Source organism: Aptenodytes forsteri, unplaced genomic scaffold (assembly GCF_000699145.1).
Source record: "Aptenodytes forsteri isolate BGI_AS27 unplaced genomic scaffold, ASM69914v1 Scaffold164, whole genome shotgun sequence".
Taxonomy (NCBI): Eukaryota; Metazoa; Chordata; class Aves; order Sphenisciformes; family Spheniscidae; genus Aptenodytes; species Aptenodytes forsteri.
The window spans coordinates 3,976,030-3,990,919 of NW_008795527.1; the positions used below are offsets into that span (position 1 = coordinate 3,976,030).

General features: G+C 39.2%; 1 protein-coding gene across 1 annotated transcript in view; it reads right to left on the bottom strand.

Annotated features, from left to right (window-relative positions):
• Positions 1–14,890, bottom strand: part of ITGB8 (integrin subunit beta 8) — a 43,912-nt gene that overhangs the window by 27,130 nt on the left and 1,892 nt on the right. Inside the window, exon 2 of the mRNA XM_019472788.1 lies at positions 1,532–1,617. The gene's annotated coding sequence lies outside the window, so the exon portion shown is untranslated. The remainder of the gene's footprint in view (positions 1–1,531; positions 1,618–14,890) is intronic.

Genomic DNA, 14,890 nt, shown 5'->3' on the forward strand with positions numbered 1-14,890 from the left:
GTATTTAAAAGACGAGTAGATGAGGCACTCAGGGACATGGTTTAGTGGACATGGTGGTGTTGGGTTGACGGTTGGACTCGATGATCTTAAGAGGTCTTTCCAACCTCAATGATTCTATGATTCTATGATTCTATGATTTTCTGAAGTTCACTGTATGGGGGTATAAAGTCAAAGCATCTCAAGTGTTCCTCAGGGCTGATTTTCTCATTAAAAACATTGTTTAGATGAAGCAGGCATACTAAGCTGAAAAATGCCTCTAACTTTCCTCTGGAAAATTTCTATCTGCATTAGTATGGGTTTTGCCATTCCACAACCATGGACGGTGCATAGGTGAACTGGCTATCAAAGCATGGTCTAAGAGGGTTTGACAAACCCCTGGCTTCCATGAACAGCTCTCGGGATTGACGTGAGAAGTGAAGCAAGAGAAGCAGGGCAGAAGTGAAACCTGGTCAAATCTGAGCGCCTAGTTAGAAGGAGACATACTGCAGCCCCATAGCACTGGAAAGCTAAGAAGTGCTGTTCTGTGATAAATACAGATGCAGCAGGATAAAACTGTGCCCTGTGTAAGACAGGACATCAGGCCACAATAATGGACCACTCCACATCGCAATCCATTGTGCCATCTACACATGCCCTACAGCTCCTCTTGGAAAACAAGCCCTCCATGCCTCTATTGCATTCTTTTTCCTTATACTTGTTTCAGACTAAGTTAATCATTCCAAGACGCAATATCTTGAATAAAGTTACACCAGTGCCTTACACTCCTTATCTCTTCCAGGCACACCCTAGGAATTTATCTACCTTCTCTGCTAATGAAAGTTACTACAGATAATTTGCATGTGACCTTCAAGAGCATATGAGTTTGTAATTGCCAGATATTCTTAAAAACCTTGCTCCTCTGAAGTGCTTAAAATGGTTCAGCCTTACTTGAAATCACGTAATCAACAAAACCAGAAATTCCCATATTCTTACAGTTTGCAAAGCAATAACAATTTCAGAATAATTCTTGCTACCTAAGATCTATCTTCTGTGATAAGTCTCAGAACTGATAGTTTCAAGTGTCAAAATAAGAAAAGTATCATTTTTTCCATTTGTGACAGCGTCATAATATATGGTGAAGTCAAAGTTAACTCCACTGTTAGTAAAACCTTTTGCTAAATGCAATAGGCATATATGTATAGACTTGCTCTGATATATAATGAGGACTTAATATAAATTACTGATAAGTAATTTTGCTTTTGAAGCCAAAAACTGTTGAACTCTCAAAGTTACTATAAGTCTGCCAAAGCTGTCTACAAAGCAGATGGAACGCATTAAAAAGTTCTCACTTTATTTAAAATTACTGCAATTTTCCAAATAAAAGATTGTATTTTCTCCTTTGGAAACAAAATATATTTCACATGATTTCTCAGGTTCTGTCTCCAGAGGTCATTTAAAGATTTTCTTGCTATTTCTCACTATAATTTTCACAGTTTAAAAGTCTTTTATCTTTATAAAGATCAGAAGCAGCTAAAAAATAAAAATGCCGTACCTCTTGAGCACACCAGCCACACTCTGGACCCAAAGCAAGACACTTTGTGCATGTTACTGCATTTGAAGTAGCACATCTGTTTTCCGCTGCAATGAAATATAAAACCAAACATTCGTGATTTATGATGTTATGTGGGAACTGTAAAATACCTAATTTTAAACCAAGATTTCAAAAATTACTTCACCAGATTAAGAGTGATGACAACGTATCCAAACAGAAGTAAAACAGAACAAAGGCAGCCCGGTGAGGGAATACTTGCAGCATTTTTTTTGTCTACAGTCTAGAACTATATGTACAGATTGAATAAACTCCATTCTCAAGGCCAAATTTTTAAGATCCTGATTTAGAATAATTTTGAAGTGAAAGTTTATCTTTGGCATGTACCTTGCTGATTTACTGCCTAACAGAAAAAATTTACCAGGTAGCTTATCTCTTCATAGACATTTTCCTTTTAAGTCATTTACACTTGACTGAGTTATTCATTATTCACTCTGCATGGAACCCAAAATATTTTCTCACCTTCTATAAATATTCCCCCACTGCATTTTCTGGAATGAATAGTTTCCCAGAAGAGGCAGATTTTTTTTTTTTTCCCAGAAGCGAATACAAATTTATCCAACATTACGTGTGTCACAGATTGAAGACACATCATTCTGTACTAACAACTGCAAAAATTGTGCCTATTAACAGGTCTATCAGCAATGCCCTTTATACCCTTTTCACAGCTTTGTTTTATAGGTCACTGCTTAAGTTACTACTCTCTGCTACGAAACCTTGGCGGTCAGATTTGAGAAGGAGAGGTGGCCTTTTCAAGGCACTTGGTCAGCTCAACTTGAATGTCAGCATTAGCGTACCCTTTCAGCACGTTCAGCACAAGGCTCTTGCAGACCGGTGTGCATTTACACGGGACAGAATTCACCTGCCAAGAGCTATGAGGAAGGCACACAATATGACTCTTCAGTGCACAGCGCAGTAGTAGTGCTGTTGAACAACACTGCTCAGTGGCATATTCAGCACAGCATATGATATGATTATAAAATATACTGGAAACAAAATAAAATGAATGACTGCATACTGGAAAGGCTACATCTCTTAATTGGTCCATCATGATAATGTGCATATCATTATACCAAAACAGTTTGAAGAAAGGCTTGTTTTTCGTCCAAAGTTTTGGCTGCATGTACTGTCTCTCAGATTATTTCTTTCCAACCTGCAATAATGCAAACCATCTCTCTTTTTAGAGTAATGAAAGCAACTTCTCACAGTGAAAAGCTGTCTTAGGAAAACATGTACTAAAATATATTTATTTACTGATTTCAGCTATGGATTCAAAGATGAGATCCTGTATCACATGAACAGCTAGTCCTCAATAGATCACTTTGAATAACTGATGATCCAAGGAACTAACAACAACTTGCAAGTTATTAGTATCAACAACATATATACCATTATCAGTATTAACAAGATAGAAAAGCCTAGAACAGTACAGTTGCAGCATTATACTGATAACATATAGGTTAGCGGCAATTTCATTAATTTCAAAGGTCAGACCTATATTTCTATTTCATATAAACTGCTGTTGACAATTTTTGCCATGCAGGCAATGTGAGAAAAGAAATGCCTACAAAAGGGAGAGAAACTCTTACAGATACGATAGGAACAATAAGCTGAAAAGCAGCCCAGGAAGGTGCTGGAACAGAGGGAAAACTGATTAACGGGTGGGAGATGTGGGCAGGGATAAATAAAGGAGTCGCCGCTAAGGAGAGAGAAAAGAACAAGACAAAATCCAAAAGGTTTTTGTTTGTTTGTTATAAAAACAAACACAGCAAGTTTGACTTGGATGTGAAATGAGAGCAAGCTCATTCGGCACTGACACAATAAAACTTCTTTGCATTTATAAGAAGATGGCAACAGCACTTTATGTTCTGCAGTCTGAAAGAGCTGACCTGGAGGCCATAGAAAAAAGTTACCACAAACCGCAGGAGAGGAGAACGAGGGTGAGGATTCCAGGTAGGTACTGACATGCACAGGGTTGTAGAGCTTGCTACAGATCCCTTTCTAGACAGTATTGGTAAAGCACAGGATGAAAAGTTGTTGAAGGAGTGAAAATAAAAGGAATGTAATTGTTCTTGGCACAGAAACATCGCTCCCATCTTCAACTGGATACCAAAGACAGCAGAGATGAAAGACATTACAAGAAAAAGAGAGTAAAGGGATGGATTCAGTAAAAGTGTCACAGGACAAGAAAAGATAAGAATTGCTGATGTGCAGCGTAACAGTGGGTAAAGACCACCACGGGACGAAACAGGGAGGAGATGACGTGAACTTTGAAGTTGCCAATCAAGTAACATCCACCATAAGAGACAGAGCTGTTCTGGTAAGAATAAATAGTTGACAGGAAGAAATGGGAGACCTGTGTATCTAGCTATACAGATAAGGAATAAGCCAAATTAATTCCTGGTCATCGTAATCAGTAAACCAAAGTAAATGAAATAATGAGTTTGGCCTAATTAATTTCCTGCAGTAATTTCTGAGACTCCTTTCTTAAAATGTATAATCCTATCTGCATAACACACATTTCCCAAGATTAAATGCCATTGACCATGTCGCAAAACATTCACGTCTTATTGTAATGTGCACTTGCTAAAAAAAAATAGTATGTGTCTATGACTGGAACAACTGTACCATATTTCCAGATGCATCGGAAAACTGACTGAAAAATGATTGTTCCAAATTTTTTTTCTGTATGGTTAATTTAGGTACTGAATCTATTGAAGCTTGATTTAGTTTATTAATACAATCTATGCGGTAAAATATGGGGGGGAGGGGGGAATTTATCTTTCTAAACTGCTAAGGCAGAAGAAAAGATCTTAAAATCCAGTTTGGGTTTTCAATGTGATCATGGCAGATGAAATGCTTTAACAAATGAGATATACAGTATTGCTGGATGCAAATCTCTTTGCTGATAACTCTCCAGTCTCAAGAGCCCCATTTTCACAACATGAAGTCACGGATTGGCAATTGACAACCTTGGTACCATTGGCTCAAAAAGCTGATTTTTTTGGACTAAAGCGAAACTTGAAAAAGGTTTATTAATGCCCGAGACACGTTCTGGCTACATCACTACTGTAGTTCCCAACTATATAGTCCCTTATAGCAGTAACATTTATGGACATGCTTTCATGCACCAAATATTTATTATTTAGTTATAAGCCTACTCTAAAACCATAACTGATTTACTATAAACTTCTCAGTTTCTTTTAAAATCATACGCTAAAGCAAGAAACATTTTTTTTATGAGTTGGCTGAAAAAAGAACTGAGATTTTTCCTGCCACTTCACCAAAAACAGAGTCCAGACAAGACTGAGTTACTGTTCAGCCAAAGCTAAGGGCAAGTTTCTACTGGCTTAGTTATAACTGCTGTATGCCAAAAGGTATTTTCAACAAGGGCCAAATTTTCTGCTGGGAACTGCACAGGCATATGCATATAATAAAAAGTGAGTGCAGCAGGTTAAACTGCACTTTTCCAGCCTCCTCCACGAAATACAACCATGCTCCAACGACTGCAGCTATTTCCAGTGATCACAGGTGTGGCAAGCCTAAACTCCCAGCAACAAGAGGGATCAAGGCAAGACAAATATCATACATGTTATAATCATATCCTGCCTCCCTTTTATGAAAATAACTTTATCATGATCAGGGTATTTATCTCAGAGATGGAATAACAATAACGCACACTGGCGTTTGAGAGGGAATGTTAAACAGGTTTTCAAACAGACAGCACTTTGTTCAAGTACAGCCAAGAATTCGGATTTATATCAACTTCACTGTTGGTACACATTTGTGCTGTTTTTGGAGGGCGTACCATTTGCTTTCTTAAAAGAGAAAGCCAAAATATAACTAGCAGCTTATATTCCCTGATCACGATCCTCAGACTGTTGAACACTAGTTAAGGCAAGAAGACACAAAATTATCTAGCCTCTACAGAGCTTTTTTCCTTAAATTCTGTATCCAATCTTGGCCTAGGGCAGCAATCAGCCAGGCTGTCCCTCTCCACAGATAATGTGGCCTTCAATAACTTGCGTGTAGCATCGCTTCTGAGGAAAGCTGCAGCTTTTATGCAGTATACTGCAGTTATCCTCACCTTTTTGTCTTTCTTCAGGAGCTAAACGTGACTCCTGCAGAGGGGACGGGCAGTAACTGTCCCAGCTAACACACAGCTTCTCAATTCACTTTGGCTGAATGTGCAGATACAATGAAAAGCATTGTAAAAATGTTACAGAGGGGGAATTTTTTCCATGATTATTGTGTCTGACTTGCTCAGATTACAAGGAAAAAATGAGTGCCTGTGCTTTAACTGCCAATCCTAAAACCTAATCCTGGAATTAGGGGTTTTTCCCCCCTTTTTCCAAACAAGCAATAATTCTCCCTGCTCTTTGTGCACAATGCCATACTTGAAAAACACGCTTTGTCCCCACCAGTTTTTCCAAGAGGGTTACAAGGTACGCCTCAGAATCAGCTTTAAGAGGTCCTCACCCTTGCCCAGAAAAGGAGATTTCAACTTGAAAACTGTACATCTATTATGCTTTATAATAAATTCCTAAGATTACTTGAGCAAAAATACCAGACAACTTTTCTTCCCTGTCCCTTTTTTCTATTACATACTGGATTTGTTAATTGGTTTCACTTCTCTATTAGTGGTTGTCCACTTTAGCTTCACTATTCAGACAGGAGCTAAGCTGCACACTGATTTGAAAATATCCTTTACCAGCAAGAGAAGCAGCAGTAAACTAAAACTTGGCATGTAAGAGACGTGTTTGCTAAGAAAAACATGATATGTAAAAGAAAGGTGCAAAACATGACTGGCACTGTTAAGTCCTGAGCCCTGGAAAAACGCTTCTGTAAACCTGGCAAGTGAGTAAAAACACCTTTCCATTAAAACAAACAAGCAAACAAAAAAAAACCCCAAACCAAAAAACACCCTAGACCTTCTTTTTCTACTAGTCATTAAAAAAAAAAAAAAGCGTTACAGTGTTCCTAAAGAGAAAAAATGGAGTATACTGGAAGAGATAAACCATAATGTGGTTTAGAAGATAAGAGATATAACTGAGACGTAAATAAGAAGTATATATGCATATCTGGATAAATGCAGTGAAAATCATCACTAGCGAACAAGTCCTGATGACTGATATGTGCTCCTATTCCTAACTCTGCCAATATCCCCCTGGTACTTTTGGGGTTCCCCAATTAATCTGCATTACCATATGAACACAATACCCTATGAACATGAGGGGCATTACTGAGAGCAACACGAAAGATATAAAAAGCCGTCAAAGTGGAAAGTAATGCAGCAGTCTGCCTCATTGTATGAGAGTTCATGTGCCTTTGCAAACTATGCAGCAAAATAACCAAGATCTTCCTTTTTTGCACATTGTGCAAGCTCTGAGTGACGCCACTTGAGAACTGATGCTGGATATCAGCTGAACAAGGCAAAGGCAAAGGGGGAGGAGGAGAAGGGGGAGACGTCTGTCAACACAGCATTAGGAAAGCTCTGGCAGAAAAGGACAGTCGTAGCTGATGCTGGGGGACAGCAAGTGTCTGTTGTGTAATGGCACGCAGAGATGGAGTTCCCAAGCAGTGTATGGACACTTCAATAATTAGGGAATGATATAGACACTAGGCTTCAAGGAGGTATTCCTGACACCTCTCTGAGCCTACATGTGTCTTTCTTAGCCTCATCTCTCCTCTGAAAAGTTCCGTCACGTGTATGAATGTCGCACATCATTCAAGAGGAAAACTTGGAGAACAGAAGCCTCACACAGATGCATATAAACTCAAGTTTTTCACGTATATATATCAATTTAGATGATTTTTTTATTTTGTCAGAAAGATGCATATAACAGCATTTTGGAAAAGGTACTATCCAAAATAGCTACTGGTATAGCAGTTAGGACTCACAAACACAACATTCAAACCACAGCCTCAAACATGACCTTGACTGTGGGAGACAGAGCTATTGACTACTGCAGACTGACTTTGTTCCCAAGCCGCAATACAGAATGAAAACAAGCAATGTAACCTTGAAATTTTTCACAACACAATTTTTGTTTCTTGGCCAACTTTACTTGTAGCCTCTCCTTTCTATGAAACTTCCTGCTTTTCCAGGAGATGGTTAAATTTTGTTGATGCAATCCACGCCTGCAAACAATGAGTCAAAGACTATTTGGCTTCTGAAACCAACCTATTCTGTCTCTTGCAAATAAAAACATACAGGACAATTTACTCTGATTATATCATTAGAAGAAACTCATTTCCCACAGCCATTAGCTTTTATGGCACAGGTTTGATGGTCCTGTTTGCACAGCTTTGCCCCAATAAAAATGTGAAGCATATGGAACCAGAGAGCTTAAATCTCTTTTTTTTTTTATTAAATCCCTTGATTTAAAGGGAACTTCAGGATGTGCAGAGCTGTGTTAATTCCCTTGTTTCCTAGGACAGAACATGGGCATAGGAATCATTATACTCTAGTCATTTCCAGCTGCTAGAATATCCCTTGGAGTTGGCCAGCTTGGATACAGTCATGCTGCTCGAGCGAAGCCTGGAATGGCTACTGCCGTATTTCACTGCTAATTTGATTTCTTGTGTATTAGTAAGCACTGCTAGCAAGTAGCATATCAACAACCTAGAATGGTCAGTGTATTCCTGTGTATACTATAATGTCTTTATCTAAATATGAGGTCATGATGAATATAAAGGTAGACACAAAAGACTATTTTTTGCCTGCTTAAGAAGTTCAACTTTGAATGAAAGACAAGTCCAAGCTCTATCTCCCACCATCTTCTATAGCTTCACCTCCTCAAACCAGGCCCTCAACCCCCAATCGCCTCCCTAATCCACCTTTCTGTTGCATATCTAGTCTTCTCCAAATTCTTGCTTTCTGCCCCATAAGAGCACTACCTCTTCCTGCCACAGTGCTTTTCTGAATATATAGATCAAAAATGAATGAACACAAAGATCTTCTAACAGAATACTGAGAAATTAGTTTCTCAAATAGGAGATACATGCATTGTTCACAAAAAAACCCCAAACGAAACCCAACCATACCTGTCTAGGAACAGACACTGGCCAACCTCCATTTTAGGTTTATATAAGCCTGTTAGGTTTTTATAATTTGGGGGTGAAGATTACACAAAACACGACTGCAGGCTGTGAAATATGCGGACTCACATACTAACTATAACTACTGGTGCACACATACTGTTTGAATGCAAGCTTCTGCTTGTGCTTCTGCAAGTAAGTATTCACATATGTGCATGGTCTGCAGGTGCAGTTTAAACGCTCCGTAAGGGACAGCCTTCAAACACGCAACTTCAAGATTTTAAACAGGTAGTGGTTTATTTAACGTTCTGAAGTAATGGCACAACATTTTTGACAGCAAAATGCAATCCAACAGTTTCACTTAGATTGGAAGAGCACGCTTGCTGATGTCATTAGTTTTATTTAGGTAATTTTGCATCATTTGTGCCAGAGTGTAAGTTGTCTCAAGTTTTCTTATTTCCTGGGAGTCCTGTTTGTACAAGAAGGTGGGATCTCAGCTCAGCTTTCCAGAAAGAAGCTCCCATCCGGGAGAAGCAAGTTGTCCTCAGCACAGTACTAACCCCTGTCACCCTGCAGAGATGACATGGAAATAAATCGTACTCTTAAGTACAGTAGAACAAGTGGAATTCACTTAGCCTAATTCCCTTGAACACCGAGAAGGAACAGAATTTATTTTGGAAAGGGCAGTTACTGGTTTAATCAGACTTGGACTACTTTTGTGATGCCATCACGCAGCTGTATTCATAACACAGCTACAACAACAGCAAAATACCAAAAATACTTAAATTTTCAAGATTTGAGCCCAATGAAATACTGGTGCTAACAACTCAGCTCCCAAGTCAGTGGGCAGAGAAGGGGCCTGAAGAAAAATAAAACTGAGCATCCAGGAACATCATTCCACCTGCCTGAAGCTACAGAATTTTCCTCCTCCAATAATTGTAGTTAAAATCTCTGTCTTAATATCTTTTAATAATTATAAATACTTCAGACTCATTATTGTCACCATGGGTAATAGCAGGAAGAAGTCACCGCAGACATATGACAATGAAGTCATGTGAAGCATAGAAACATATGAAGAAAAAAAGTCAATTATGAGCTTTGCAAACTTTTCAATTTAGGCAAATATAGCCTCAGCTAGAAGTTGCTTTTTTGGCAGCTTTATAACGCTGTAAATTCCGGTCATCCTGAAACACTTACATTTTGCTCAAGGGGTTATTTTTGTTCTGCCACCAGAACAAGGGGGAATCCTGAATGGCTGGCAAGAAGCTTACTTTTCTTCTTGAAGAAAGGTTCCATTACAGTGGACAGTGAACTAATTCATTAGAGCCCTACTTCCTTCCCAAAAGCTAAACTAAATAGCCCAAGTCCATTTATGTAAACTGCCAAAAGAAAAAAAATTATCTTTTAATAAAGTTCAAGTGCTTAGAAAAGAATAACAGACCATATCCTACTTTGTCCATCATAAATTATGCCTATTTAAGCAGATCAGAAAGAAGTATTACATCTTTCCACTAGTTAGACAGAAGTCAGCAATTAGTAATGGACACATACAGGAGCTTTGAAGACAGATTTTGCTGGAAAGGAGGACGTAAGTAGAAAGAGAAACACCGAGGCCTGAAGAATTTGATTAAAAAAAAAACACAAAAAGTTTATTAACACAAAGGAATTTATATTCTTCTCCAGAATTTTGTTTTCAGTACATTCAACTTGAGAAGCCAGATTTATACCAAGACATCTGCACTACCAGTTAAAGTAAAAGCACAGTATAGTTCACATATATGATTCTTGAAAATGTAACATATGATTTTAGTGTCATTAATGTATTTTAAGAACACTGAGCACACCTTAAAGCTCAGGACACAAAGCCATTCCGCTTGTCCTTCTTACCCTGACAGAACTCATTAAATCCCAATCACTGCCTAAGAGACACCTATCCCGATACTAAAAAAGTATGGTTTCGCTATACGCAGTTTTTAAAATGTACATTGGTGATAAATAAAATAACTCATGTATGTAGTGTAGATTTTATTTGTACAATAAGGCTAATGTTTCTTATGTCAGGCCTATTCTAAAGAAGTGAGATCCCTAGCTTCTAACTAAGGACTTACTCCCAAAAATAATGATGACGAATCTGACTATCAGATATCAGATATCAGCAGCCCATGTCAACTTACACAATTTGTAAATATAATATCTTATGTTTCTCTTCTCATACCTCCTACTGTAGATTAGTACCTAATACAAATTGTCCCAAACTCAAGACACAACTAACATGGACGTGTCATCATGAATTCTTTCTAGGGACTTGAAAAATATTACCAGCATTTATGCACTTTGTGAAGTATAAGGGAGATTATAATCAGACATTTTAATGTCCTCTTGTTGAACGTAGGAGCAGATGAGGGCTTATTTGATGAAGATTTTCTTAAGCTTCCATAAAGCTCACATTCTGACATGTTTCTGATGTTCTGGGGAGGTAAATTAAACTTAGATTGTACTTTAACAGAAAATCAAATTTATTCATTCAGGCCTCTTGACTAATGGGGTATAATTCCTGCTTACTCAGTTGTTGCAGCTCCAGCCCTTGAAAGTTTAAGGACCAGAAAAGAAGCTACTGCCTCTTCAAACCGCTATACAGAGTATTCCCGCTGCACGCAATCCTCGGCTGCCTTCACAACTTCCTTCAGCAACAGCGTGTCCTAAATGACATAGAGACAACCTTTCCAGAGCATCAAGAGTACAGTTGTTGCTCTTCTAGTTGGTAAACTGCCCATCTCCTCTCTTTTCCCAGTCTCACCCCACCTCAAACATCTGTAGGATGGAAACCTTGTAAATACTATACATGTAACCACCAGTATCATTCAACTTGCAAAAACCATAAAAAAAAAATACCTACCACATAAAACCCCTGAAGAGACATGAAGTTGCAACAGATTATGAGAAGTGTACAATCTGCAAAGCAAATTTATGCATACCACTGGCATAATATGCTCCTTGGGCAATGTGCAGATAAGCAAACCTCCCCCTCGCTATTCCTCAGAACTGCAACCTACAGCCCTCTCAAACACCCAGGTTGGCTTTCCCAAAGACGGTCCAGTACCCCTAGGGAGCAGAACACCCACGCAGACTCAGGAAATTAGAAATGGGTTTTCTCTTCTTCTTGGATTCTTTTAAGCCTTAGGAAGAGCAGAACTGTCTCAGTGCTGAGTATCCCATACAACACAGCTTCTTCCACTGAGCCCCAAAAGGAAATGGGCCAGCACAGAAGAGAAATCAACAGACAAACAACTGGTTAAAGCTATCATGATGTATCATTTATTTCAGACTTTTTTGTGTGTGCAGGGACATTTCCTGACCACCTCTCTTCCAAAACATTCTTCCATGGGTGGTTTGAATGACTTTTCCTATTCCTTTGAGAAGTAACACAGTAATGATTTATGAAACTTTCTAACTAGAGGGAACACACATGAGAATCTGACGTGACAACACTGGCAACACACCAAAGACCCAGATGAGGGAACACTAATGAATCTGTTTGGCATCAGAAGTCGTGCTGTTGGGATAAATCGATTAACAGTTGTACCTGCCATGATCACAGATCCTCTACTTTCCCAAAACCCCTAACTGGTCTTTCCAAATGACACTCTAAGAAGACTGAAAATACCAACTTTTAAAGGGTCAAGAGATTTCTCAACCATGAGTATGTAACAGAATGGTTGTGCGACTGTCCTCCAACTCCTAAATTAGGGATAAAGATTTTCACGCCATCCCATCCCTGTGTGCACATCATAAGTATACTCTGTTTACTTGAGCATCATACAGAAATGACTACCTAGATAATTCTGAAAGCACCAAATACCTTAGTTTTCAAATTTTAATATACCTAAAAACTGTTTTTGAGACACTGCTGAGATTTGAACCAATGTCCTCTGTTGACCTTGACCAATCAGTCATTCCTCAGTATTTAAGCCCTACATATTCCATGTGCTTATACAGCAGATAAAAACTAAAGAGTTTCAACAGTTTAGTTTCTGGACAAGGCAAGGGAACTGACTCTCTCCACTGAAGTGAGCAGTTACACAACTGGTTAACACAATGCATACACGTGCTCTCGCTGTAGAATCCAGCTTTTATTCAGTTCACTGGTTTGCATCTTTAGGAGTTTGACAGGTTTTAGTGTTCAAATATAAATTTGGGATCTGTAGAAATCACTATGGAACTAGCTCCATTCTTATGTCAGGTATTCGTTTTAGTTGGCTTAGTGAACTGCAAATTTCCTTTGGTGAGACTTACTGAACAAGGGACCCTTTGTAGAAGGCGGCAACACTAACCTTTTTATCTGAGCTTACAGAACCTTTAATGTGGGACTTGCAACTTTACAGCGCTGTGAGATTTCCTTTTGCGCTCCTCGTAACTCCAAACCCGGGGCCAAACTCTACCTTTACTTATCCCCAACCAGTAACTCACATCTCAAACTGCAGTTTGCAGAACAAATACTTCAGGTAGCATCAAACCATCCATTTTTCAATTAGAAGAGCCACAAATGCTCCAACAAGAATGAATAAACTTGAGTTCCATGTACATTTCATATTAATTCCAGTCTCTTTTAGAACTGGAGATTCAATGCAACAGATATGCAGGTTCTGCCAACTCTGCACGTAAATAAACGGAACTTGCTGATGGCACGGGAACGGCATGATGCTCTTCTCCATGCCCAGCACCGTCAGTGCAGAAGCAAAGAGGAGTGGCTGCTTCAACAAAGCTGTGCTGCCAAACAGCTGTACACAGAGCTGCTGCCCAGAGTCTCTCTCAGAGCAGCCTGCAGAAGTTCAAAGAATCCAGGTGGTGCTGCACTGGCTGACAGAGCTTTCACAACCAAAAGTAAAAAGCACACAACAACGATAATAATGAAAAATTTCATGTGTTCATTCACAGAAAAACAAAACAAAACACTGTTCTTGCTTCAACTGTGGCTCTAGCCTGTAAAGCGATTATGTATGAAGGAAAGAATTCAGTGTGACTTTCAGCTTTCATGAATTAGCAGAGGTTTCAAATGAAGAGGAAAAAACAAGGTCTATCTGAGTTACGGTCTGCCCAATCTGGGAGCTGTTGTCACAATAAACACGTAACCCATGACGTATCACCCATGTATATTTTCACTGTCAAGCACAACAAAGAGAGCAAGCATCCTTCGGCGCAAAAGCCCCATGCACAATCTCCCCCTATGGCATTCTGTTCTGACACATTATTTGCACTAGTGTGTACCCAGGAGCTACACTCATGAGCAAGCACAACGCTGCACTCAGGCACAGAACTATCCTCCCCATGAAGTTTCAATTAGCCTTTCAACTCAATTACGCTGCGTAAAAAAGAATCTGGGATACTAAATACAAGATGTCATGTTTTATAAGAAATTTAATAATATTATATTTTATTTTTCCTATTGACATTTAGTTTGGTTTTGAATTCAAAATACGAAGCCAAAAAAGCAAAATAAATTATCCTATGAAAGTTAACAAATTATTCCATTGTTTTTAATGGCACTGGGCAAATCCCACTGAATTAGGCATGAATTTGTCACATAGGCAATAAAGAACTTAAGACTGATACATTGTTCCCATTGTAAATCTTATTTTTAGAGGTTACATGTTAACATTTTAAATTAAGTCCAGGCTTAAACTGGGAATATGCAATTACTCCACAAGGGGAAAAAAAAAAATAAGGAAAGGTGATTGACAACTTGATCTGCTTTTCTGACCAATACTAGTTAAATAAGATCCTTTATGAAATACTTGACTAACCTGATAGCTCTGTCTGATCAACTGCTGTATGATCTAAGGTGCATTTGCACAAACTCCTCTCAGCCTGCATGCATCCGAACTGATGCCCAGGGGTTTGGAAAGCCCTTTCGCAATTTGAGGGGTTACCCGCATTTACCAGAGCCTTTGCCACCACCAGTACCATAGCTCCCGGGGAACTGTCAGCATACAGGTTACCCCAAGGCAAAGAGAAGACAACCTTCCCGTCACTCTAGCCATTTTAAGCCCTGCCACTAAATGCCATATAAACGACGTAAAACCCGAGTGTTTTCATTCCTAAGAACTGTCCGTCCGCAGTTTGTGACTCCCCGGGGGATCTGTGTGCCGCTTCTCGGAGGCATGCAGAGGGTGCCGGGGCAAAGCAGGACCCGCAGCACCCCGCGGCGCGACACTCCCCGCGGGCTCCCCACGCTCCCGGGGAGCTGCCACGGCTCCGTAAAGG